At 40.4% G+C, this 25,705-nt stretch overlaps 1 protein-coding gene across 1 annotated transcript in view; it reads right to left on the minus strand.

Annotated features, from left to right (window-relative positions):
- WNT5B (Wnt family member 5B) overlaps positions 1 to 25,705 on the minus strand; it is a 134,660-nt gene that overhangs the window by 79,223 nt on the left and 29,732 nt on the right. The window lies entirely within an intron of this gene.

A 25,705-nucleotide genomic window follows, 5' to 3' on the forward strand; every position in this document is an offset into this window, starting at 1 on the left:
CCCAACAAGCAGAGGCCACTTCATGGCGCCCCTTGTCTCTACTAACATTGATGAGTAGCAGGGTTGTTGCTAGGATTGGTCCCAAAGAATAAGATATTACAAAAAATATGTATGGAGCATACAATAAAAAAAATTAATTGAAATGCTCCTATCACCTATCAGCCAACCATGCGTCTTCTAGAATTCTCTACAGGGGCTCCTTATTTAGCAACTGCCTTGTTCAGCAATTGTTCAGCTATGACCATGATGAGAAAGTAACTTTATTTCCAACCCTAAATTACCAAACAATAACAATGGAGGGAAGGATTGGTCCATCATACATGAATAGAAATGTTAAAAATAATTTCTAATTGTTTAATGGCGCTCATTAATTTAATTCAAAGAGGAAGTTCAGGGTATTTCTGTGGAATTGGGTATCACAACTCCCATTAGCCAATCACTTCATTTCCAGAGATTTGAAATGTTGAAATTTATCCTAAGCCTTGCTTTGACTGCTTAGGCTGTCCCGAGAAAACTAAATGAAATATATTTTGGGAATTGATTTATGCACAATCCCTTCTGTATTCTTTAATCAGTCTTTAAGTGACCTGATTCTTAGGATCTAGCATATAAATTAAACATAATTACTGGTTTACAAAATAATACCTTACAATGGTATACTGTAATCGAAATACAAAATACAAAATATTATCTAATCTTACCAACATATAATTCTAAAATATCATAAAATCTATGCCAAAGAAGAACATATTGCTTTATTATTTCACTTATCGATAATATTGCCTTCGACACAACAGATAAGAAAAGCCAATCCTTTGTCATCCCCTCTGCACCCTCAATGCCTGGTACAATATAATTCCTTATAGACATAACATTTTGGTATGTAATTCAACAACACATTAGCATCTTTAACATTTAGGGATTTCCCAGGGGTGAAATCCAGAAGGTTCTGACAGGTTCTGGAGAAGCGGAAATTTTGAGCAGTTCGGAGAACCAGCAAATACCTCTGGCTGGCCCCAGAGTGGGGTGGGAAGAGAGATTTTGCAATATCCTTCCCCCAGGAATGGGGAGGGAATGCGGATTTTGCAGTATTCTTCCCCTGCCATGCCCACCAAGCCACACCATGCCCACCAAGCCACGCCCACAGAACCGGTAGTAAAAAAAAATTGGATTTCACCACTGGGATTTCCCCATGAACCTAGTTATGTACATTAAAACACCACTGGAGGAAAGCATCACATATTCACAAGGCCACAAGTATCTTGTGGCTCAGCTAGCTCTCCACTTTTTTGCATCTTCAAAAGAAATGTCCATATTCTTTACATCCATTCTGTGTGGGGTCCGATACTCTCTAAATATATATATTTTTGATGAATCAACTTTAATCTCAAGGCTGTTGATACCATTTTCATGTTTTTAAGGTTATACAGCCTTTCATAGGGCATTATCAGAGGTAAAAGTCAAGAGCTTTTATTTCTATCGTGTAGGACAGTGTTTTCCAATATTAACAACTTTTAAGATATAGACTTTAACTCCCAAAATTCCCCAGGCAGCATGCCCACATATCTTAATGTTGCCAAGGTTGAAAAACACTGGTGTTTTGTCTAACATTTGTCTATCTCTACTTTAGAATATTTTTGAAAAACAAGAAAAAGGATTGTCTTTCTTCTGCCTTCTATATCTCCTTCTATTTGTATACCCTGGCTAGTTGCATGACTTAGCTGCCACTATGCCATAAATATTTCAAATTATTTCTATAGCAAAGCTATTCTTTTCAAGTGTTACACAGTTTAAACGTCACAAATATCTGTCCTACTTACACTCTTTCAGCAGCCTATTTCTAAATTGCTTTGCAGTATCACAACTTGCATTTTGTGCCAGAAGTTAGCACTTCTAGAAGTGTCTTTGAGAATCTCCTGCTTGAGCAGAGGGCTGGACTAGAAGACCTCCAAGGTCCTTTTCCCTGTTAATTCTGCTAAATCCTGTGTGGCAATGCCATGCCTCTCAAATGGGTTCAGATAAGCCTCCAAGCATATTGTTAACGCAAACAAATTTCATATAAGGGTAACCACAGTACCAAAGTGTACTGTTCACACTCCCAGAGGTAAAGTATCAAAAAGTTCCATCAGCTTATAATCAACTTGATTTATTTTGTCACATACCGATGCTAAAGTTGAAAAGACTTCAGAGGATAATTAGAACTGTGGAAAAAACAATTACTACCAACCTGCCTTCCATTGAGGACCTGTATACTGCACGAGTCAAAAAGAGGGCTGTGAAAATATCTACAGACCCCTCACATCCTGGACATAAATTGTTTCAACTTCTATCCTCAAAAAGATGCTATAGGGCACTGCACACCAAAACAACTAGACACAAGGACAGTTTTTCCCCGAACGCCATCACTCTGCTAAACAAATAATTCCCTCAACACGGTCAAACTATTCAATAAGTCTGCATTACTATTACTATTAATCTTCTCATCGTCCCACCTACGACTGTATGACTGTAACTTGGTGCTGTATCCTTACAATTTATATTGTTTCCTAATATAATTCGATTGCTTATTTGTACCCTATGACTATCATCAAGTGTTGTACCTTATGATTCTTGACGAATGTCTTTTCTTTTTATGTACACTGAGAGCTTATGCACCAAAGACAAATTCCTTGTGTGTCCAATCACACTTGGCCAATAAAGAATGAACTTTCTTTCTCCCTCCTTCCTTCCTTCCTTCCTTCCTTCCTTCCTCCCTCCCTCCCTCCCTCCCTTCCTTCCTTCTTTCTTTAAAAAATAGGTAAAGCATTGCCCTGGACATTTGCTAATGATATCCCTCCTTATGCCACTCATGAATCTGTTACAAGGCAGCTCAATCTGTAAAATCTGGGAAAGATTGTATTCAAGTGTTAAAATATGGTTTTATCAGAGTTGTACCAGAGCTGGAAGAGAAAATTATCACTTCAAAAGCAGACTTTTTCTTTTTTTTCCCTTTTCACTGTGTAAAATCCCACCCAAACCCCGATTTGGGTTTCATACAATAAACACCCTTTATATTTTTCTTCATGAGCTTTAATAAACTTTGTCTCTGAAAACATCTCAGTCTTCCAGGTGGGTAACATTTTTTAGATAAGTGATTCAGTTAAATCTGTTGTATTAAGACGCTTGTAGTACTTTATCAAGGAACAAATATATTGTGGCATCTTTTTATCTATCTAACTAATCTACCTGTCCAATTACTAAATTGTAATCCCAGACTGGAGAAGACCGAACACGGATTTAATTATGCCCCGAGACAATTATCTCTAGGGTCGCCCCTTTGTCCCACCCCCACCCCCAGCCAAAGCAAAAACCACCACACCGAACATTTTCGCCCCTTCTTCAGTGGGAGCAACGACAGTATTCCAAGCGAGGAACCCCCCTGGCGGTTACAGGCAGAGCCGGTTTTGAAAATGAAGCACAAAAGAGATTGAGAGGAGGGGAGGGTTGGACTAGAAGACCTCCAGGAATCCCTTCCCACTCTCGTTATTGTGCATCCTGACGCATTAAAGCGAAGCTCAGGAGGCTTCGCTGCGGTCATTCTGCCGCAGGGCGCCTCACCGCCTCCCCCATCACAGGCGAGACCAGCCACCGCGCAGCCCCTCACGCAGTTGGGGCCCCATTTCGCTTGCAGCCCGAGTCTCATGATTGGAAACGAAAAGCAAGCGGAGGAGGAGGAGGAGCCTTGAACTAGCCTCTCGCGCTTTTTCTGGGCTGCACTCGCCAATGCAGACGGCAGGGGGCAGCATTGCCTTCCAGTTTGAGGGGAGGAGCCGTACCATGTCGGTCGCGGGGCCAGGTGTTTACACCAGGGACGCTTCCAATTCGGATTGCCTTTTCTCCAGAAGCGCTATTAAGAGCGCGCGGGCGCCAAAAGTATACAAAGCAGGCTCGCTTCGTTTTCAAGTCTTCTGCGATTTCATGCGTTTCGGGTCCGCTGGAAATTAATAAAAGTCCAGACGACTTTAGGGCGCAGGGAACCCCATCCAGAGACGTCCAAGAAATCCCGGTTCTTGATGATTTATATCCTACAGCGGTAGGATAGCTCCCGTGTGTGTGTGTGTGTGTGTGTGTGTGTTTAAGAGAAACTAAGCAAAAAAGACAATTCTGCTTTGCAAAGCAAATAAGCCATGGTCACCTTTCAGGTGATGGCGGCTTTCAGTAAATCAGCATCAGCTGTGTGGGAGGCAGCTTTTTTCAGGCTGGGACTTCTAGATATAACAGAGTTGGAAGGGGCCTTAGAGGTCTTCTAGTCCACTCCCCTGCTCAGGCAGGAAACCCTACAGCACTTCAGAGAAATGGTTATCCAACATCTTAAAAATTTCCAGTGTTGGAGCATTCACAGCTTCTGGAGGCAAGTTGTTCCACTGATTAATTGTTCTAACTGTCAGGAATTTTTTTTTTTTTAATTTGATTTATATGCCGCCCTTCTCCGAAGACTCAGGGCGGCTTACAATGTGCTCAGCAATAGCCTTCATACTTTTGTATATTTATACAAAGTCAGCTTATTGCCCCCACAACTGGGTCCTCAATTTACCTACCTTAGAAAGGATGGAAGGCTGAGTCAACCTTGAGCCTTGGCGAGATTCGAACCCTGCAGTAATTGCAGGCAGCTGGTCTTAATAACTAGCTTAATAACAGGGTGCCTTAAACCCCTGTACTACCAAGGCTCTAAATTTCTCCTTAGTTCTAAGTTGCTTCTCTCCTTGATTAGTTTCCACCCATTGCTTCCCTCAGGTGCTTTGGAGAATAGCTTGACTCCCTCGTCTTTGTGGCAACCTCTGAGATATTGGAACACTGCTATCATGTCTCCCCTAGTCCTTCTTTTCATCAAACTAGACATACCCAGTTCCTGAAACCGTTCTTCATGTTTTAGCCTCCAGGCCCCTAATTATCTTTGCTGCTCTTCTCTGCACTTTTTCTAGAGTCTAAACCAGAGGTGGGTTTCAGCAGGTTCTGACCAGTTCTGGAGAACCGGTAGCGGAAATTTTGAGTAGTTCAGAGAAACGGCCCCGCCTCCATCTATTCTCTGCCTCCCGAGTCCCAGGAGGAAATGGGGATTTTGCAGTAACCTTCTACTGGAGTGGGGAGGGAATGGAGATTTTACAGTATCCTTCCCCTGGAGTGGGGAGGGAATGGAGATTTTACAGTATCCTTCCCCTGCCATGCCCACCAAGCCACACCCACCAAGCCATGCCACACCCACAGAATCGGTAGTAAAAAATTTTGAAACCCACCACTGGTCTAAACCAGTGGTGGGCTCTGCCCACCTGCCCAGATGTCTCTGTGCATGCACACAGAAGCATCGTGCCCTCGCGCGATCACCCACGAGTGAACTGGTAGCAACGGGATTTGAAACCCGCTACTGGTCTAAACATCTTTTTTACGTTTGTGGTGACCAAAACTGGATGCAGTATTCCAAGTGTGGCCTTACCAAGGCATTATAAAGTGGTATTAACACTTCACGTTATCTTGATTCTATCCCTCTGTTTATGCAGCCTAGAACTGTGTTGGCTTTTTTGGCAGCTGCTGCACACTGCTGGCTCATATCTAAATGGTTGTCCACTAGGACTCCAAGATCCCTCTCACAGTTACCACTATTGAGCCAGGTACCACCTATACCATACCTGTGCATTTGACTTTTCTTGCCTAAGTGTAGAACCTTACTTTTTTCACCATTGAATTTCACATGTCTGAGTTCAACTCTTAAGACGTAACAATTTACAGAGCTGACTGAAGAGAGGTATTTGCTACCACTGGCACACACAGCCTGATCTTCTATACGGTCTCCATTGTAAACCACAAGGATGTGAAAATGATGGTGTCTCAAGATGCCATCAAGCAAAGGATGCAATTTACCAATACAGCTATAGATGGTCCTCCGCTTATAACCAGTTGCTTAGTGACTGATCAAAGTTAAGGCAGACCTTCCTGGGGATACTTGCAATTTATATTTGAAGTTTGGATGGTCAGGACCTCCCCTGAAGTCATGTGACTGTATTTTACAACAGTTTTGCCCAAAACCAGCATTAATTTCCAGTTTTCAGCAAAACCAGCCCATAGCAAACATGTTTCTTTTTGTAAAAAGTTTTTTATTGTTTTATACACAAACAAACACATAATACATCAGTCATTCCGTGTATCATCTCGGTGTTTCTTCAGTAACTTCAGAAGCTAGAAATTACTGGAGTAAAATTAAGATATGGTTGGAAGAAATGATTCAACAACGTAGTGACTTAAAATCTGAGCTATTCCTATTGGGTATCCTTCCAGAGAAAATTAGTAAAGAAAATATATATTTGATTAAACATGTAATAACTGCAGCAAGGATAGTATTTGCGCAAAAATGGAAAGCAGAGAAAATCCCTTCAGAAGGGGAAGTGATTAAAAAAGTTTTAGACTGTGCAGAAATGAATAGACTAACCTTGAAAATTAAAGAAAGAGAAGACACAGAATATTTTAAGATATGGGGACAATTCTATCATTGGTTAGAAAATATATATAAATAAATAATTTAATAAATAAGAGAATGACACAATAAAAATACTGTATTGTAAGAGGGATGTTTTTTTTAAAAAAAGGAAGAAAAGAGGAGTAACAAGAGGAAGAAGAAGTTACTGAAGAAACAAGATGATACACAGCAAACGTTGTTGTTAAATCAGGTCAGTCATATGGGTGACCCAATCTATAATCATCAATGATCACAAGTTATGATAGTGATGAAGCAGGAGTCATTATGGTCATAACACGAGGACTACCCATATGCAAGCTTTCAGTTTTTGCATTATACTCATACGTTACCATTAGCTTTCTTTTCTTCCCTGCAGATGCAGGGAGATTCATACAGTATGCTAAACTATGGCTTGCTGAATAAGGTACAGCTGATTGGATTTGCACAACATGGCTCAGTTATCAACCACTTCTTTGCAGATCACAGTGGTTGATTTCATATACTGCACTGACTCACACTTTATTTTAAGCGTGATTATTTTAATAGGCCACCATAACTGGAATCATAAATATACTAAAATCAGAAATCAGTTTACAAACCAAAATCAACTGAGCATTACATTAAAGACATTCTTGGCTGATACACTAACAACTACAGCAAACAAAACTGCAAAAATAAGTACTTAGGCCCAGGGGTGAAATCTACTTGCCTTCCCTACCGGTTCGGAAGTGTGCCCACGCATCACATGTGTGCGCAGACCCTCTGTGCATGTGCAAACCCTTCTATGCGTGCACAGAGGGTAAAAAACAGGTTACCAGGAAGTAACGATGACCGAGCGGGTGGGCGGAGCCTCTCGCTGCCATCATGACCGGTTCTCCGAACCACCCGCCGCCATCGCTACCAGTTCGGCTGAACCAGTCTGAACCAATAACATTTCACCCCTGCTTAGACCTACATGTATATGAAATTATTTTTTCCAGCATAAAAAAAAAAGAGACTGGTTTTTCATTTGCAATATTTTTCCAACAAATCTTTACTTTCAAGAACATATGCTAGCAATAATGTAGAATTGACGGTGACTTGCTTTTCAAATTTCAACCCTCCCTCCCCACAAAAAAGCATGACGAGTCATGTTATCTACAGACTATAGCGATCATACATTTGTAGATGCTGGATTGAAGCCAATTTGCTGGAATCAGAAAATAAATTACATAACATAAATCTAGGCTGTTGAGTCCATCTACAGAGGAGGGAAAAGAAAGGAGCAATTTACAAGGTCAGGATACACAAAAGTTGGAATGACTACTGTTGTGAAACCCTTCCCCCCAAGTCCCCAAGACGCTGAAAAAGCCAGACACTATTTGATTTTAAAGCTGTGCCAGCTGGATGGAGGCCATGAGTACAGAAAGGAGGACATGTCCTTTTGCCATATGTCTGGTAACCCTAGGCTGGGAAGAGTGGAGTAGAGAAAGCTAGACATATATATGCATCAAATGATAGCCAGATTTAACAGACTTTTTTTGAAGGGGGTGTGGGCATGATATTTCTGAAAAGTCAGAAAGGTAGGTACTGAAAAATCTGGGGATTCCTCTACTAAGTTTGCATATTGTAATAATGAAATATGGTATTAAGCCCAAACCATATCAAGCATCTTTATTTTCAGTTCTAATTTTAAGTCTTTAGAAGCAATTGTCAGAATAGAATAGAATAGAATAGAATAGAATAGAATAGAATAGAATAGAATAGAATAGAATAGAATAGAATAGAATAGAACAGAACAGAACAGAACAGAACAGAACAGAACAGAACAGAACAGAATTCTTTATTGGTCAAGTGTCATTGGACACACAAGGAATTTGTCTCCGGTGCTCTCAGTGTACATACAGGCAACAAATGATAAATCATGATCATAATCATAAATCATAAGATACAACACTTAGTGATAGTCATAGGATCAGCAGTGACGTCCGGTCAGATCTATCCTGCTCACGCAAGCCGGTAGGGCTGGTGGCAGGAGGTTCTTCCCACCTGCCAGGTTGTCATTACGTCCCGTTTTTGACCCTCTGCACATGTGTAGAAGGCTCACATGTTCACATTTCCGAACCGGTAGCAAAGGTAAGTGCATTTCACCGCTGCATAGGATACTAAATAAGCAATCAAAATAAATAATATTAGGATACTAAATAAAACAATATAAGATACAAGCAACCAAGTTATAGTCATAAGAAAATAATGAAATAGGTAATAGAAAAGATGAGAAGAATAATAGTAATACAGCCCTATTATGTAATTTGACAGTGTTGTGGGAATTAGCAGAGTAATGGCATGGGGGGGAAATTGTCCTTCTATCTAGTTGTTTTGGTGTGCAATGCCCTGTAGTAGGGGTGTCAAACTGGTGTCCCCCAGGCCAGATGTGTCACACGCAGGCCATGCCCACCCCCAGCTCCATGAAGGGGAAAAACATTGCGATACATCACGTGATGGCAACGTGACGCCGCAAGTTTGACACCTGTGCCCTATAGCATCGTCTTGAGCAGAGGTGTCAAACTCAAGGCCTACGGGGTGCTTAAGATCTGGCCTGCGGGGCCACCCTGGAAACAGCAAAGGACCGGCTTACAATGCCTCTGCCAGCAAAAACGGAGCTCGCAAAGGCCACGGGTGGCCCTCCCAAGCTCCATTTGCGCTGGTGGAGAGTTACAGGAGGCCATCGCAGGTGAAAACGGAGTTCAGGAGCCTGTTTTCGCTGGCAGAGCACTCGGACCACCACAGGCGCCCCCAACACGAGGGACCTTGAGCTGGCCATGCCCACCCTGGCTGCGCCTACCCCGGCCCTCCGAGGTCAAACACAACCCTGATGCGGCCCTCAATGAAATTGAGTTTGACACCCCTAGTCTTGAGGGAAGAAATTGAAATGATATCCAGAATACCTTAAAAAGTCCAGTTATTCTGATCAGGGCTTAATTTTTTCTGAATTCTATTTGATGAAGCATTGTTACCTACGTACCCTAATTGCTCTCTATTAACCTTCATAAAGTGATTCAGATTCTAAAATAATATCACATCTTTTGTAACCTCCTTTAAGATACTTTTGCAAAGCATAAAATACACCATTAAAACATAAAAGCAATAACAATTATATACAGTAAAAAGAAAGCAAAAAGGGGAAAAAATGAAATTATCCAGGAATCAGGGAAGAAGATCTAGATGAAGAGATGGCAATAGAATTTCAGGGAAGTGAACATACTAAAGTAGCGTTTCTTAATCTTGGCAACTTTGAAATGTGTGGACTTAAATCACAGAATTCCCTAGCCAGTCATATAATGAAATATGGGATTTATTTATATAAAGTACAGTAGATTAAAAAAGAACCATGATAATTATATAAGTATATCAGAAATGACTATATATCATTTGCATTAGATAACTATATATAGAATTATAACTGTTTACAAGTAGTCCTTGACTTATGACCATTCACTTAGTGACTTTTCGAAGTTACAACAGTGTTGAAAAAAGTGACTTATGACCTACTTGCACTTAGATTTAAATGCTGCTTCACAGTGCTTTACAGCTGTTTCTAAGCTGCTTCCCAGCATATTGCCTCTCAACAATCTGGGTCCTCATTTTACTGACCTCGGAAGGATGCAAGGCTGAATCAACCTTGAGCCAGTAATAATTGAACTGCTAAACTACTGGAAGTTCGGAAGTCAGCAGAATTAGCCCACAGTACTGCATTCCAACTACTGCATCACCACAGCTCGTAATTCACTTTTGTTCTTGCTATTCTGAATAATAGAGTCAGATCTGGCTGCATTACAGCCTTCTGTTAATTGACTTGATTATGTGCCATCAAGCTGACTTTTAATGATCACATAGATCAGGGGTCCCCAAATTCTTCAGCTTTTCAACTCCTTCACGAAATATTAGATTGTTCATCAACACCCAAACGTTATATGAAAATAACTTAATAAATATTACTACAGTACTACAAATAATAACAATAAGCAAAGGTAGTACTAATAGTAATAGGTGTACAATCCAATTGGAGCACCACTTGAACATCCTCAACACTGATCACCATGAGTCAATTGCAAAAGGCAGCCTTACTCATGTTGTAATCTCGGCTCACTTAGTCATTACAGGACACAATTATTCTCAAACAAAACTATTTTATTATAACAGCTAAGAATTACTTCATTCCCATCTTAATCCAAATTAATTCCAAAACAAGTCCTTCAGAAGAAGTCCTTCGGGCTTATCACAAACCTTTATCTTCTTTGTCACCCTGCCAAAGGCCTTTCTTGGCAAAGCCCCACGAAGTTCAGAAACAAGAGATACCGACTGGAAAACAGATTTAGCAACATTGCTTTCCTACAAAGAGCCCAAGAGCCTGTGCTGCCCTTTTAAGCCTTATGGGAGGGGCCAATCATCTCCTGGCCTTACTCCTCAGTCGTCCTTTTTGCTTTAGCTGCTCTTGTCTTCTGGCAGCTCTGCGCATGTGTGCACTAAGAACAGGCTCCTCCTGTTCCTCTGCCTCTCTGATGTCCAACTCTGGAGGCTCCAGAGTCCACACATCACTCCCAGATGGGCCTGGCCCCATCTCTGCCTCCGACACAGAGCCCTCGTCTGGGCCTTCCCCAGACTCCAGGACTGGCCCATGGTCCTCCCCAGCCTCCTCACTGTCCAACTCCGCTGCTAGCTCCGTGGGCTGCTGGCAGAACACAACAACTCAGAACAGTTTACATCCTGTGATGATACCTTTAATACCATGTGACAATACCTTTAATATCCTCAAGCATCAACATCTGCCTATCCCTGGTCCTTGACAATCCAATCCGAACATCTGGCTGACTGATGAACCCTAATGACCTCTTGGATAGTCCCATTATCCCTTGGGGTTTGATACCGATCACTTTGGAGACTCCTGACAGTTTTTCTCCATAAAATTGTACCTCCAGATTCATAAATGGGATTAAAATAATTTGTTCCAATAAAATTCAGAGTAGTTTGAGATTGAATTCCTTCACTTATGAGATCCTCTCTATTTATTCTAAACAGCTTCTGCCTCCCTTAACCATAAAGAACATCTGTTTTTATATTGACTGATAAAAATGTTCAACAGCCTTGAGATGGCTATTACCTCACACTGTGACACATTGTATTAAGCCAAATGTGGTCAGTTTTAGGTTTGCTGCACTGAGTGAATCCCACCATTATCACCTGTAAATACAGTTAATGTTAGCGTGTTATGATTTCCTTAAAAAAAGTTGTTAAACATACAGACGTAATGTGATATATCATGTAAGACATCAAATTGTCTGTTTGGTTTTGATAGTGCAGTATATTGTGCAATTGTTAAATTTTGATTAGGTGAACAATGTTTTTGAGCAGTATGTGAACCACTAAGGACTATGCAGTACTTTTGGCTCAAAGGCCAAAGGTGATTAAGAGCAGCAGTCTTCAACTCTGCAACAGACCTGATTCTTTTTCTCAGGGTTATGCAGCTGTCCCCTGCTGTTCTGGTAAGATCCTGTCCTACTTCTAGTTTCAACTACCTGTACACACAGGTTGCTATGTTAATTCACAGTTCATTCAAAGTCAAAAGATGATAACAGTCAAAGCATGTAAACAAAGTAGAGTCTCAGACACTTGCCCGAATGATTTGATGTTAACAAGAACACACAGAGGAATAGTCCAAAATCATTCCAAGGTTGTGAGAGCCAGTCCAGAGATTAAAGGCTTCTTACACAAACAGGATTCAAACAGGAATATCACAGAAGAGCTAAATATCAGAAAGTTGTTTCCAGTAAAAGGAACCTCAATTATGCTTGCGTCTTAAATCAGACTGCAGCCAGTGTCACTAACTTGGGATTTATTCCCTTGCTTGACAAAAAGTCTCACAGAATGTCTCTGCTCTGCATTCTTCTCTTACTTGTTGGGTTCAGGGACTGGGAGGCCTTATGCCATCTTCATCTGATTGCTCCAAGTGTCCAGGTGATCAGCTGTTTTGATCAGCCCCATGTAACTCTTGGCTTTGTGGCTCCAAAAGACAGCATTCCACGGGTTCAACTGGAGAAACGTCTTCAGATTCAGACTCTTAAGCCTTGTGCATTGGTGATGACAGATCCCATGAGAAGCCATGCTTGGTTTAAGACAGTATTTCTCAGTTTCGGCAACTTTTAAGCTATCTGTATTTCAACTGCCAGAATTTTGGATGTTGAAGTCCACATAGTTGCTGGGACTGAGAAACTTAAGGAGTCACTGACTGGGACTATATGCACAACCTCTTCTGATCCAAAGTCCTAAGCATAGCCCTATGAATTAGATTGTTCTTGGTGCTCTCCGTCTTATTCCATTGATTGGCTTGAGGTAGAATAAAACAGCCTTTAGCAATGCAATATTCACCTACTCTTTTCCTGATAGCCTTTTAAGACATTAGCACAGAGGTCTTCAAACTTGGCAGCTTTAAGACTTGTGGACTTCAACTCCTAGAATTCTCCAGCCAGCATAGCTGGCTGGAGAATTCTGGGAGTTGAAGTCCACAAGTCTTAAAGCTGCCAAGTTTGAAGACCTCTGCATTAGCAGAATGATAGCAGCATCCCAATCTGTGGGGCATGCTTATGATCAACATGGAAGTTTCCAGCAGTGCCTGTAAGAGAATCCAAATCACCTTCATAACTCCCAAGATTGCATGTTATCCTTCCATATTGTCTGTAAACCACACCTGCAAGAGATTAAGTGCTGAAAAAAAAAAACTCCTGGCTCTCTCAGCCTCAGCCTGTGCCAGAAGTCATTATAATCAGGGACAAAAGCATTGCAAATTGCTTTTTCCCCAAAAACAAGAATGTAGATTCTCGGGCATTCAGACGGAATACTTTTTTATTTCCTGCAACGAATGAAAATAACCTTATCCGTACTATCAGTCTGTGATAAGTTTCCTATCTTTTAAAAAAAAATAAAAACTTTCTTTGGGGATTTCAGGCATTAAATCTATTCCCAACAAGCTGGTTTTCTTAATACTACAGAGCCTTGTATGGCCCATTCAGGTTTAATATGCTCAGTAGAACCCAAATGTTTATGGACCAACATGAATAAATGCACACACTGCAGCGAAACATCTGGCAGATTAATCTTTTGTTCCTATAATGTAAAATATGTTCAAATGTTATTTTTAAAGCCAATACTGTGGCTTCTCAACAACACTTCACTGCTGGAACTAACTGCACTGTAGATGTTTTCCTGGTAGTAGCTGAATTTTAAATCGAATTTAGTTTCTTCCACTCACAAGCCTAGCATAGAACTATATCTCGAAAGGCTCAGAATGAAAGGAAACCTCCGGAGAGTTTCTGAGTTGTTCTGAATGTCTACAGCTGTATTCTAAACAGCTGTAAAAATCTAAAAATACGTATTTCCTATCCCTCATTCACCAGCAACACAGTATATAGCTTAAGAAAGGAGCCACTGCATGCAACTATGGAACTGTTGCAATAGATAGATAGAATCACAGCAAAACAAATTATCCCACAATATAAAATTACTTAGGGTTGGAAGGACAGAGGTCTGCTAGTCCAAACTGCTGTTCAGGCAGGAGGCTATATTCCACTCCAGACACATGGCTGTCCAGTCTCTTCTTGAAAACCTCCAGTGATGAAGCACCCACGACTTCTGGAGACAAGCCATTCCACTGATTAATTGTTCTCATTGTCAGGAAATTTGTTCTTAGTTCTAGGTTGGATCTCGCCTTCATAAATTTCCATCTGTTACTTCTTGTCCGGCCCTCAGGTGCTTTGTAGAATAGGTTGATCCCCGTCTTCTCTGTGACAGCCCCTCAAATATATGAAGACTGCTATCATGTCATCCCTGGTCTTTCTCTTTGTTAGACTAGACATATCCAGTTCCTACAAACATTCAATATATGTTTTAGCCCAGGGGTGAAATGCTCCTGGTTCGGACCGGATCGCTCAATCCGGTAGCGATGAAGGCGGGTGGTTCAGAGAACCGGTAGCAAAAATCCCTGCTCCCCCCCCCATTGCCCAGCTGAGCCGTGCAATCATCAGAGGCTTTTTTTAAAAAAATTTTTAAAGCATTTTTTCTACAACCTCTTCAGCCGAAGAGGTTATAGAAAAAATGTTTTTAAAAGGAAAAAAAGCTTCTGCCGATCAGGCAAGTCAGCTGGGATCGTCAGAGGCTTAAAAAAAAAAAAAAAAACCTCTGCTAAGTCAGCTAGGATCGTCAGAGGCTTTAAAAGCATTTTTTCAGCTGAAGAGGTTGCAGAAAAAATGGTTTTAAAAGTAAAAAAAAAAAAGTTGGCCACACCCACTCAGTCATATTACCTTCCCCCCCCCAAAGTCATGCCCACAGAACCAGTAGTAACAAATTTTACATTTCACCACTGTTTTAGCCTCCAGCCCCCTAATAATCTTTGTTGCTCTTCTCTGCAGTCTTTCTAGAATCCCAGCATCTTTTCTGTATGGTGGGGACCAAAACTGGATGCAGTATTCCAAATGTGGTCTTACCAAAGCAGTAGAAAGCAGTATTAACACTTCAGGTGATCTTGATACTCTCCCTCTCTTGATGCAGCCTAGGGATGCATTGGCTTTTTTGACAACTGCAGCACAGTGCTGGCTCATATTTAAGTGGTTGTCCACTGGGACTCCTGAATCCCTCTCCCAGTTACTGCTGTTGAGCCACATACCACTTATTCCCGTGATGGGGAACCTATGGCACTCTGTGGGCACGCAAGCCGTCGCCCCAGCTCGGCTCCGCTGCGCATGCGTGCATGCCTCCCACCAGCCAGTTGGTTTTTGGGTCTCTGTTGCAGGAGACTGCACGCATGTGCGGGGGGGGCAGGCTGCATGTGTGGGGGGGTCATGTGCACACATGCACAGGGGGAACCACATGGGAGTTGTGTGCACATGCATAGGGGTAGGGTGTACATGGGGTCACTCACACATGTGCGGGGTGGTACACGCGGAGGTTACGTGTGCATGTGTGTGGGCCCATGGGGGGGGTCACGTGCGCATTGCATTATGGGTGTGTGTGCACTCCTGCCACGCCCACCAAGCCATGCCCACCAAGCCACACCCACAAAACCAGTAGTAAAAAATTTTGAAACCCACCACTGATTGGCTTGTCATCCTCCAGAGGATTATGTTGACTAGGAAATATGGAAGCTGCATTCTCAACTCATCTGAAGAATTTTAATTTGGGAAAGACTATTAGGAAAAACTGCCTTAAAATGGTTGTCTGGATCCCATGCAAAACATGATAATAATTATATTTAAAAAGCCACACAATGCAAAGAAATCCCTCTAAGTGTGATCTTTGCAGCGTGCTCTACACTCTTGAGTTTCAGAAGCTTCTGACAGCTCCCTGTGAATGTGCTGAAAGAGCATTCCAGTGTTTCCAGTGGAGATTCGGTGGATGGTTTAAACTAAACTATCAAGTTTTCTCTCTGTGATTTGGCTAAATGCTCAAACTGCCAGCAAAGTATACATGTGAGTGCTATTTAGAGCCCTGGTGGCGCAATGGTTAGAATGCAGTACTGCAGGGCTAACTCACTGCTCACTCCAGTTCGATTCTCACCGACTCAAGGTTGACTCAGCCTTCCATCCTTCCGTGGTCCGTAAAATGAGGACCCAGATTGCTGGAGGCAATATGCTGATTCTGTAAACCGCTTAGAGAGGGCTCTAAAACACTGTGAATCAGTATGTAAGTCTAAGTGCTATTGCTATTTGAGTTATCCCATTTAGGATAGGAAAAGGAAGTCCAGAAGGTGATGACTTCAATTGAATGACTTAATTAATTATTTTACTAGAAATTGCCAACTACGTCTTGAAGCCTAACAACCCTTCCAAGGAGCATCTATGTGTTAATATTTGTGCAACTAATCACACGTGTAACCACTCACCTACAGTGCCAAAAATTGAAACAAGTAGGTGAATTTGTGTACCTCAGTTGAATTTTTACTAAATACGGGGACTGTGGTAGTTGTTTTTGAAAGGAAAATGGAGGGAACAATTGTAAATTAAGCATCAATGAGGGGGAAAAAAACCCAGAGCAAATAAATGAATTGCGTGTTCCTTGGTAGAATGTTTACTTAAAATGGCAAAATAGATGGAGACATTTTAAGATATATAAACACTGGTTAAAAAGGTAATGGGTAGCACCGTATGTGGTCTGTTGTGAGGAATTAGTTTGTGGAAAGGAACAAAACCAGCTGTGTATAAGAGCTTCTGCCTACGTTGTTTTATGAAGTGAGATCTGGACACGTCAAGTAAGTAAACCTAAAAGTAAGTTGAATTCAGCAGGAACGGGGGCCTTAAGAAGCATCTGGCGTTCAAAAAAAGATAAAAAGGTCAAGAATTAATGGATGCTTAATGAATGTGGTCCTAATATAAAAGTGTCTGGTACAGTGCATGAATGATGGAAACAAGGATGACTTGCAACAGAGTAATGTGATAGATGCACAGATATATGCCAAAATCAAGGCTGCTGATGCTAATCTAACCCTGTCTCTCAGCTGAGATGCTTTTCTGTGGCTAAGCCCATTATAATGGTTTTACTAAAATCCTGTTTTGAAGGGAAAGAATCCCAGCTGGAAATTTCAGGGAACACCACAATGTGAAAGTCTGTGGGTGTCTTTTGCCAGTCTCACAAAAGCCTCTAATCAAGTGGAAAATTTGCTGGAGACCAGAAGTTTGGGGCTGCAATTATTTTAAGGGATTAGTTGGAGAGAATTGGAGGCGCTTAGCATTTATCCCCTCATTTTCTGTCTCTCTTTATGTTCTGTTCGATGCCGCTTTGGATAGATTCAGCAAGAACCTTCCACAGCTGCAGCTGAAGAATCAAGTGTCCTAGTAATTATTTCACTTCTCTTTAAACAGAAGAATAGAAATCATAAACTCCAGTTTGAATAGGATACTAGCTGAAAAGACAGCTGCCAGATTTGTAAGCGATCTGTTCCTTTGCCTTGGCCAGCATCCTGGGATATCAACATTTCACAGGTAAAACTGTTTTGGGCAGGGAGAAAAAGTAATCAGGTGCAGAAAAATGGTTCGGGAACTTATCTGGTTCAAGGCTGAGATTGCAAGCGAGACAAACGACGTTAATCAAATTGATATTAAGTTCACTGCTTTTTCAAACCCTGATATTGCTTTCTTAGCCAGTTACCCTTGTACTGTCTAATGGAAGTAATAACAGCCCTTTATCATCTGAATAGGAACAATTACATGAACAAGTACTCCTTAACTTACAAACATAATTGAGCCTGGCTTAAGTTGTAATGCCTTTACAGTAGGTCATCGTGTGACCGAATCTGCTTTTATGACCTTTTTTTTGCAACAGTTGTTAAGCCAATGCTGTGGACATTAAACGAACCCATTGTTCACTATAGACCAGGGGTGTCAAACTCGCGACATGTTGTCGTCACGTGACGTATTGCAACTTTTTCCTCCTTTGCTAAAACGGGGGTGGGGGTGGCCAGTGCGTGACGCATCCGGCCTGCAGCCGCGCGTTTCACACTCCTGCTATAGGTTTTTTGTCAGAAATCAAAAGTAAATGCTGGTTTCCTCCATAAATCACAGCCATGTGATCGTGCAATTCTGAAAACAACTGTAAATGCAGGCTGGTTGCCAAGTGCCCAAATGCAGTCATGTGACTAGGTGGGGGGACACACCAGGGGTGGGTTCTAAATTTTTTTACTATGGGTTCTGTTGGCGTGGCTTATTTTGTGGGCATGGCTTGATGGGGGGGGGTAATGTGACTGGGTGGGCGTGGCCAACTTTTTTTTTTTTTACTTTTAAAATCATTTTTTCTACAACCTTAAGAGGTTGCAGAAAAAAATGCTTTTAGAAGCCTCTGACGATCAGGCAACTCAGCTGGGATCGCCAGAGGCTTTTAAAGACATTTTTTTTCCTACAACCTCCTCGGCTGAAGAGGTTGCAGAAAAAAATGCTTTTACAAGCCTCTGACGATCCCAGCTGAGCTGCGCGAACATCAGAGGCTTTTTTTTTTTTTACTTTTAAAAGCATTTTTTCTGCCGAAGAGGTGGTAGAAAAAATGCTTTTAAAAGTAAAAAAAAAAGCCTCTGATGAGGTGGGCAGGGTAAGCAAGCAGCGACCGGGCCAGGGACCGGTTCGGGGGCATGGCCAGCCAAGGTTATTACCGGTTCTCCGAACTACTACAAATTTTTACTACTGGTTCTTGTGAACCGGCGCGAACCGGGAGCAGCCCACCACTGGGACACAAGTCAGAACTTTGAAACTGGGCCATAAATCCTTTTTGGGAGCCCACTGTAACTTTAACCAGTCACAAGTCAAGATCTATTTGTACACTGATGTAAAGAATATATGGATAAAATTACATATTGACCAGTGGTGGAATTCAAAAATTTTTACTACCGGTTCTGTGGGCATGGCTTGTTGGGTGTGGCTTGTTGGGCGTGGCAGGGGAAGGATACTATAAAATCTCCATTCCCACCCCACTCCAGGGGAAGGTTACTGCAAAATCCCCATTTCCTCCTGTACTCGGGAGGCAGAGAATAGATGGGGGCGGGGCCAGTCAGAAGTGGTATTTACCGGTTCTCCGAACTACTCAAAATTTCCACTACTGGTTCTCCAGAACTGGTCAGAACCTGCAGAATACCACCTCTGATATTGACATATTTTGAGATAAAATTATTTTGGCGTTAAGCAATATTATGCAATAATATACGGAAAAGGATCAATATATAGTGGGAAATATAACTAAACTGAGTTGCAACAACAGTATCCGTATATCTTTCCTGCCCTTGCAAGCCATCCTTGCTTCCCCTATGTTGACAGACTAATTACTTATTCTTTAAATTTCCTGGATCATCAATTCTATACAACCACTATCTTCTCAGTAATTTCCTTCCTCTTAATACGTTCATTCTTTCTTCATGTAGTTTGCAATTTAGTCATTCATTCTCTCCTTATTACCAAACCTCTTCAAAATACTACTTTCTGTACTAGTCACTCACTTTTGTAATGAATCCATGCTCATACATCACCCATTTATTCTTGATCCTATGTCTTGTTTGTTCTTAAGATGTCCCATTTACTTTGATGTTCCTGCTGACATACTGAACTTCTACCTAATAAATTGGGAGAATCATGAATACTTCACTACAGACTTCATACATCTTCATACATCAAAATTTCTTCATTTCCTTCCTTTATTAAACTTTTTATCAAGCTACACAAATTCACCTGCCTATTCTAGTTTTTCTTTACATTGATGAATAATTGTCATTCACACCATTTTCTTGTCAAACACAAGGAGAATGATTTTCAATACATTCTTTTCCGATACTTACTCCTTGTTAAATTCTACAGTCTATTTGTTGCAAATCACTAAGATTCTCAACTAATAGCATAGCATCATCTGCATTAAAAAGTAATATTGCCTTCCTTACATATTCATCCACAAACATATTAATAAACCAAGGGGACGTCATAAATTCTTGCTCAATGTTGAATTGTTAGCTAAGGATGCCAATTATTCTCAGGCATGCTTCACTTCCTTTATGTATCATTCTTATCCCATTCAAAAAACAAGCTTCAACCCAACAGTCACAGAAAAATTGCACAATGCAAACTACTCACTTTATCATATGTTTTTTTTATATCAACAAACATGCATTAAATTCTCCTCATCTTTATAAATTTCTCATTAGCCTGCTGATCTGGTAAGCACATCCGCCACCCAATGCTTCCTAAATCTTACTTGCTTGTAATCTTTTACCTGCATTCAATCAGACTTTTATCTAATTAATAAATTAATCAAGTGTAATTTTTGCATTCAGTATTGTAAACTTCTCCTTTTTATAAAGGAACAATAACAGCACTGTTTCAATTATTATACATGGATCAATCATCACACACAAATTAAACAAGCATGAACACTCCATAAACAAGCCACATTTATCAATTCTACATGCAGTTCTACATTTTTTCAACATTTTCCCACCATGTATGAGTTCTTTTCCATCATTTTTTTTGTGTGAGTGCTATTTATAGCATTCATTTCAAACATATTAAAATGATTTAAAAATATATGTCTTAAATACACTTTCTGGCATTTTGGTCACTTCAGTTTTGTCCTAAATTTTCATCACTTTCACTTTTAATCCCATTCACTCTGCTGCAAGTTGTTTTTTTCCCACCCACGTATAAAACACTTCGATTTCCATCAAAATCTCTCTGTAGTTTCTCTATCTTTTTTCAGCGTAAGTATTCCTTGCTTTCTAACTACATTTGTAGCAATTATCTTTTTACATTAGAGAAGGAGTCTGCAACCTTAAACACTCAAAGAGCCATTTGGACCCGTTTCCCACAGAAAAGAAAACACCGGGAGCCACAAAACCCTTCCTGTGCCTGACTATTTCTTGAGCGGCCACAAAACTAGTATATGTAGTTGAATTAAATGTTCTGTTTTCTTCTGAAACTTTTTTCTTTTCTTGGATTTATCCATAGTAGGCTTACCTGGGGTTGAAAAGCTCAATAAATTGTGTGCCGGCGGGTGTCACAAATTGGTGGTTGTGATGCATATTTTAAGTGACGGAGCTGTAGCAGAGGGGTGAAAGAGCCACATGCGGCTCCAGAGCCGCAGGTTGCTGACCCCTGCTTAGAGAATTATACCATGTTTCTTGACTTCCTTTTTTTTTTTTTTTTGCTTCAATCTTATATGCATTTTTCCATTGATTGTTTTTAATAACAAAAGGAAAGAAGTCGGCTAGGTTATGGCTTTAGTTTATACTAACTGTCACATGCAGCACTTTTCTTGGTCTCATTGGTCAATTTTGGTACATTTGAGCTAGTATGTTAAAATGGCAAAAAAAAATAATAATCTCAATTTTACCTCCAAAATGCTTACATTATTGAATACAAGCCAGAATCTTGTAGTGAATGTAGAAAATATCCTTGAAGGACAGAGGAAAGATACATTAACAAGCCAACACTCAGATAAATGAGGCTTGAACCCAGCCCTATAAATTGGTTCATGAAAACACCTCTAACAGCTCCCCCTCCAAATTCTCATACAGATAAACTAGGGAAGAAGAGAAGCCCATTCAACTTGATAAGATTCTGTCACTATTGGTGCTCTATTAAAAATAGCCTTAGCTCTACACAGTGTCTGTTTCTTAGTCTAAACTATCTGATATGGCTGACAGCTCTCTAATTTAGAGATGATTTTGAAAGTCAAGATTTTTGCACGGCCCCTTCCTAACTGTACCGCTTTGGGCATTTTACACTGATCAGCTTGTTGAAGTCCTGTAGTTCTACATATGAAAATCATTTCAGCATATTTGATCCCTCTCTTTAAGGAACTTCTCTCCAATCTAATGTGCCTCAAGACCACTGGCACTACAGCTCTTCAAATCCTCAGCTGCTGCCCAGCAAGCCTGGAAGTAAGTTTGTTTGTTTGTTTGTTTGTTTGTTTGTTTTTTAAATTTCTAGGCTGCCCATCTTGAAAAAAGACTCTGGTTGGCTTCACAAGATGACAAAGGAAGAAAACTATTATCTAAGAAAAGAACTGAGTCACCCTGAGGAAATAATTGTAGGATAGCATCCCATATCACTCTCAACCTAAAGTGATACAAGAAACCTTGTAACCCAAGATGCTTTCATTTCATTTTAGACAAAGGCAAGTAGGGTAGAAAGCATTTGAATTTCTGGAGGAATGCTCCTTTCAGAGGGCAGGTCTTGCAAATTGTAGATCAACACCATCTTGAATCATATCCCCTCCCCCCCCCAGTTAAGGAAAATTATAGGTATAAATCCTATGATGTAAGTCCTCGACTTACAAGTGTTCATTTAGTGACCTTTCAAAGTTGCAACATCACTGAAAAAAAAGTCACTTAGCACTGTTTTTCAAACTTATGACCATTGCAGCACCGCCCCAGGGTCACATGATCAAAATTCAGACTCTTGGCAACTGACTCCTATTTATGACGGTTGCAGTGTCCTGGGGTCATGTGATCACCTTTTGCGACCTTCTGACAAGCAAAGTCGAAGGGGAAATCAGATTTGTTTAACAACTGTGTTACTAACTTAACAATTGCCACGATTTGCTTAACACTGTGGCAAGAAAAGTCGTAAAATCAGAGGTGGTATTCAGCCGGTTCGGACAGGTTTGGTAGTGACGACCTGCGGGTGCTGCCCTGGCGCTATGCCGTCCTATTTAGCTATGTTTTCCGCGTGCGAGCAAAACATGCGCAGAAGGCGCGTGTGAACATTTTCAATGTGTGGCGAACTGGTGGTAAAATTATGTGAAACCCACCGCTGTGTAAAATGAGGCGAAACTCAATAAAGTCAATAAACACAACAGAAATTTTGGGCTCAATTGTGGTCATAAGTTGAGGACTACCTGTATTTTATTTACCTCAGGGGCAAGATGGCAGCTGCTGTACTCTCATTGTATCAGGTTGAATTTTGTACATGTATGTGCTTAACCTTTGCCTATCATCATGGAAAGACAGGATATAAAAGTTTTAGGTAAACAGGCCCAGAAGTTGTAATGCAGGTAATATGCAACCTCTCTCAGGTCTCAAGATCCCCAAGGCAGCATTCCTGCGACTTGAAGAAACACAAGAAGCTGAAGACATGTTAAAAATAACACATTTCTTTTCCCCTTGAAATCCAAAGTCTTCATCAACAAGCACAGAATTTTTAACCCTCACTAAAGGATTTCTGGCATTTTGCATATTTCTCTCTCTGATTTTTCATGTATCATTTAGGGCTTACTTGTCATAAGACAGCTTTGCAACAAAGCGTACGCCTGCCTCTTCAAAATCTAATTCAGCTTCTTCTCTGGATTTTCAGCTTTCAGCAGATTTTATTCAATCTCATCTATAAAGACTTTTCTGATTTTCAACATCCTCAGGCAGAACTAAAAACACGAAAAGGAAGGAGGATTTAATGTAGGGCGCAGGTGACACTAACTTTTTGATTTATCATCAAGGATCACTAGAAATATTGCTAAAAGTGATTTTTACCTGTAATCAGATCTGTTGCAATGATGGGGGGGAAAAAGAGCAATGCAAAAATCTTAATGCAAATATCAATATGCTCATATTAATTGCTCTGATTATTACTAATATAGAAATAAGTCAAAATAATCCAAGCTACCCAATTCATCGTTGTTTGTTATATTGTTATTTGTTCCATGGCCTTGTGTGGGTTCCGTACATAATAGGTTGGTGCCTTTCTGAGAACCGAGTACAAAATGTTTCCAGATCCCTATTAACAGGAAAAACACATACAGGTTTTGGCTTTACAAGAAGGGAGAAAGCTTCATTTTTCTTGTCCTGACTTTGTGCCAGTTTTTATAACTTATGGCCATAACAGACATTCCTGAGGGAAGCACCATAATAGCACAGAGGGGGGATAGAATCCAAATACTAGTTCCATCTGTGGGAAAACTCACAATTACAGGTGTTCCTCCTTGGGGCACATAACCTAGGCTTGTATTTAGAGTACCCCTCCCAAAATATAGGAACTGCAGATATGCCAACATGCTATTCTCAAGGTTAGTGTGGAGTGTAAAAGCTACACACCTCCTTCAAGCTCTGAGACACTTTAAACAAAGAGCTCCTTTGCTGACACTTGGGTAGTATGTTTGTAACTAGAGGTCTTAGAAGAAGTTAGCCAACTATTGCACAAAAGATATACAGTATACAGTATATGATACATTCAAGCTACACCTGATCAGCATGACATCTGCAAGGGCAATAGAAATCTAGAACTGGCTCCAGATAAAGATGCTGACTAATTATGGTCTTCAAGATTTATCCAGAAATCTAAACTTTTGGTAGGACAAGACCCAGTCAAATTACCTTGAACTACTTACCTCTCTCCTTAATGTAGTATAGAATTCTACCTATATTTTGGTTCTATCTATATTTTTTATATGGTTCTACCTATAAAAACCATTAAGCATTCCAAAAATAGATTTCTTATGGATCTAATCTAACATTTAAGTTGTAAAAGGCTTGGATTTTGGTTTGTTCTAGTTTTTTTTTTTCCCGTGCAAACCACTCCATTAATACAACTTGAGTATACTATGTGTGCCATTTACTTGATTAGGTACTTGATTCCATAGATCCAATCAGATTTTCATTACAGATATTTTGTATTGCAAACATAAATATTTTCTCATTCAGCTTCAAACAACATCACATTTATTTCACATGGAAGCAATTACAGAGGATACAAAACTGGGACTGGCAAGGAGCTGAGCTTAGTTAATATCAAGACTTCAATGTTTCCTCAAATTAATACATGTTTATAGCTAATGCTACTTTGTTGGTCATTGGAGAAGAGGTGTGTGTGCACCATTGTAGGCAATCATAGTTACTCATAGTTTAAGTTTTCCAAAGGACACTGACTCTTTAACACTCGGAGAAATGTTCTGCAAATCCCTGTTTTGAATGCTTTGCACAGCCTTAAAATTTAGCCTGTATTTAACCATCCATGATAAGTAAATCATGTTTTAATAAGATATATGGACCAAGTGATGGTTAAATCATCGAACAGCTTTTGACTAACTGCAATTTTACATCTAACTTGATAGCCACAATTTGAATCATCTTGCCTATATCCATAACTTTATTGGATTTAATTCATCTGAAATCTGAATGGGCATGCCTTATTACCGATATGTTCCTAGGATGTTTGACGTTAATAGATGCTGTGTTTAACTGGACACTTTTTATACTGTTGGGAGGAAAATACTTTCCTTTTTTACATATTAGAACAAGTTTGCCACTGCTAATATTGGGTTTCAGATAGAGGTGAAGTGAGATTCAACAAATCCAGGCCCAAGAGTTTATTTCTGTAGATAAGCAGGACTGCAGGGAGAAAACCTATGTCAACATGAGTCCTATGGAAAATATTGCTGTTGTAACTAGAAGAGAGACTGGCGATGTTTGTGTATTCAGCCACTGTATATATGAAGATATTTTAGAAGCCTCTATACTTAGCCATTGTGGTTTTAGATCTTTTTCCAGACCAGGGATAATTGTGTAAGCATGTAGTCAACTCAGGCCAATAAGGTCTTTTAAACTGTGCCATCGCTGCCAATTTTATGTTGTTGAGGATGATGATTTTATCTCTGATAAATGTGCATGCTGAAACCAAATTGCTAAAAAAAAATAAGTGACCAAGTTCACCATAGTCATGTGTTGTTTTTTGA

This window comes from Pantherophis guttatus, chromosome 7, assembly GCF_059756535.1.
Source record: "Pantherophis guttatus breed Tessera chromosome 7, ASM5975653v1, whole genome shotgun sequence".
NCBI classification, from domain to species: Eukaryota; Metazoa; Chordata; class Lepidosauria; order Squamata; family Colubridae; genus Pantherophis; species Pantherophis guttatus.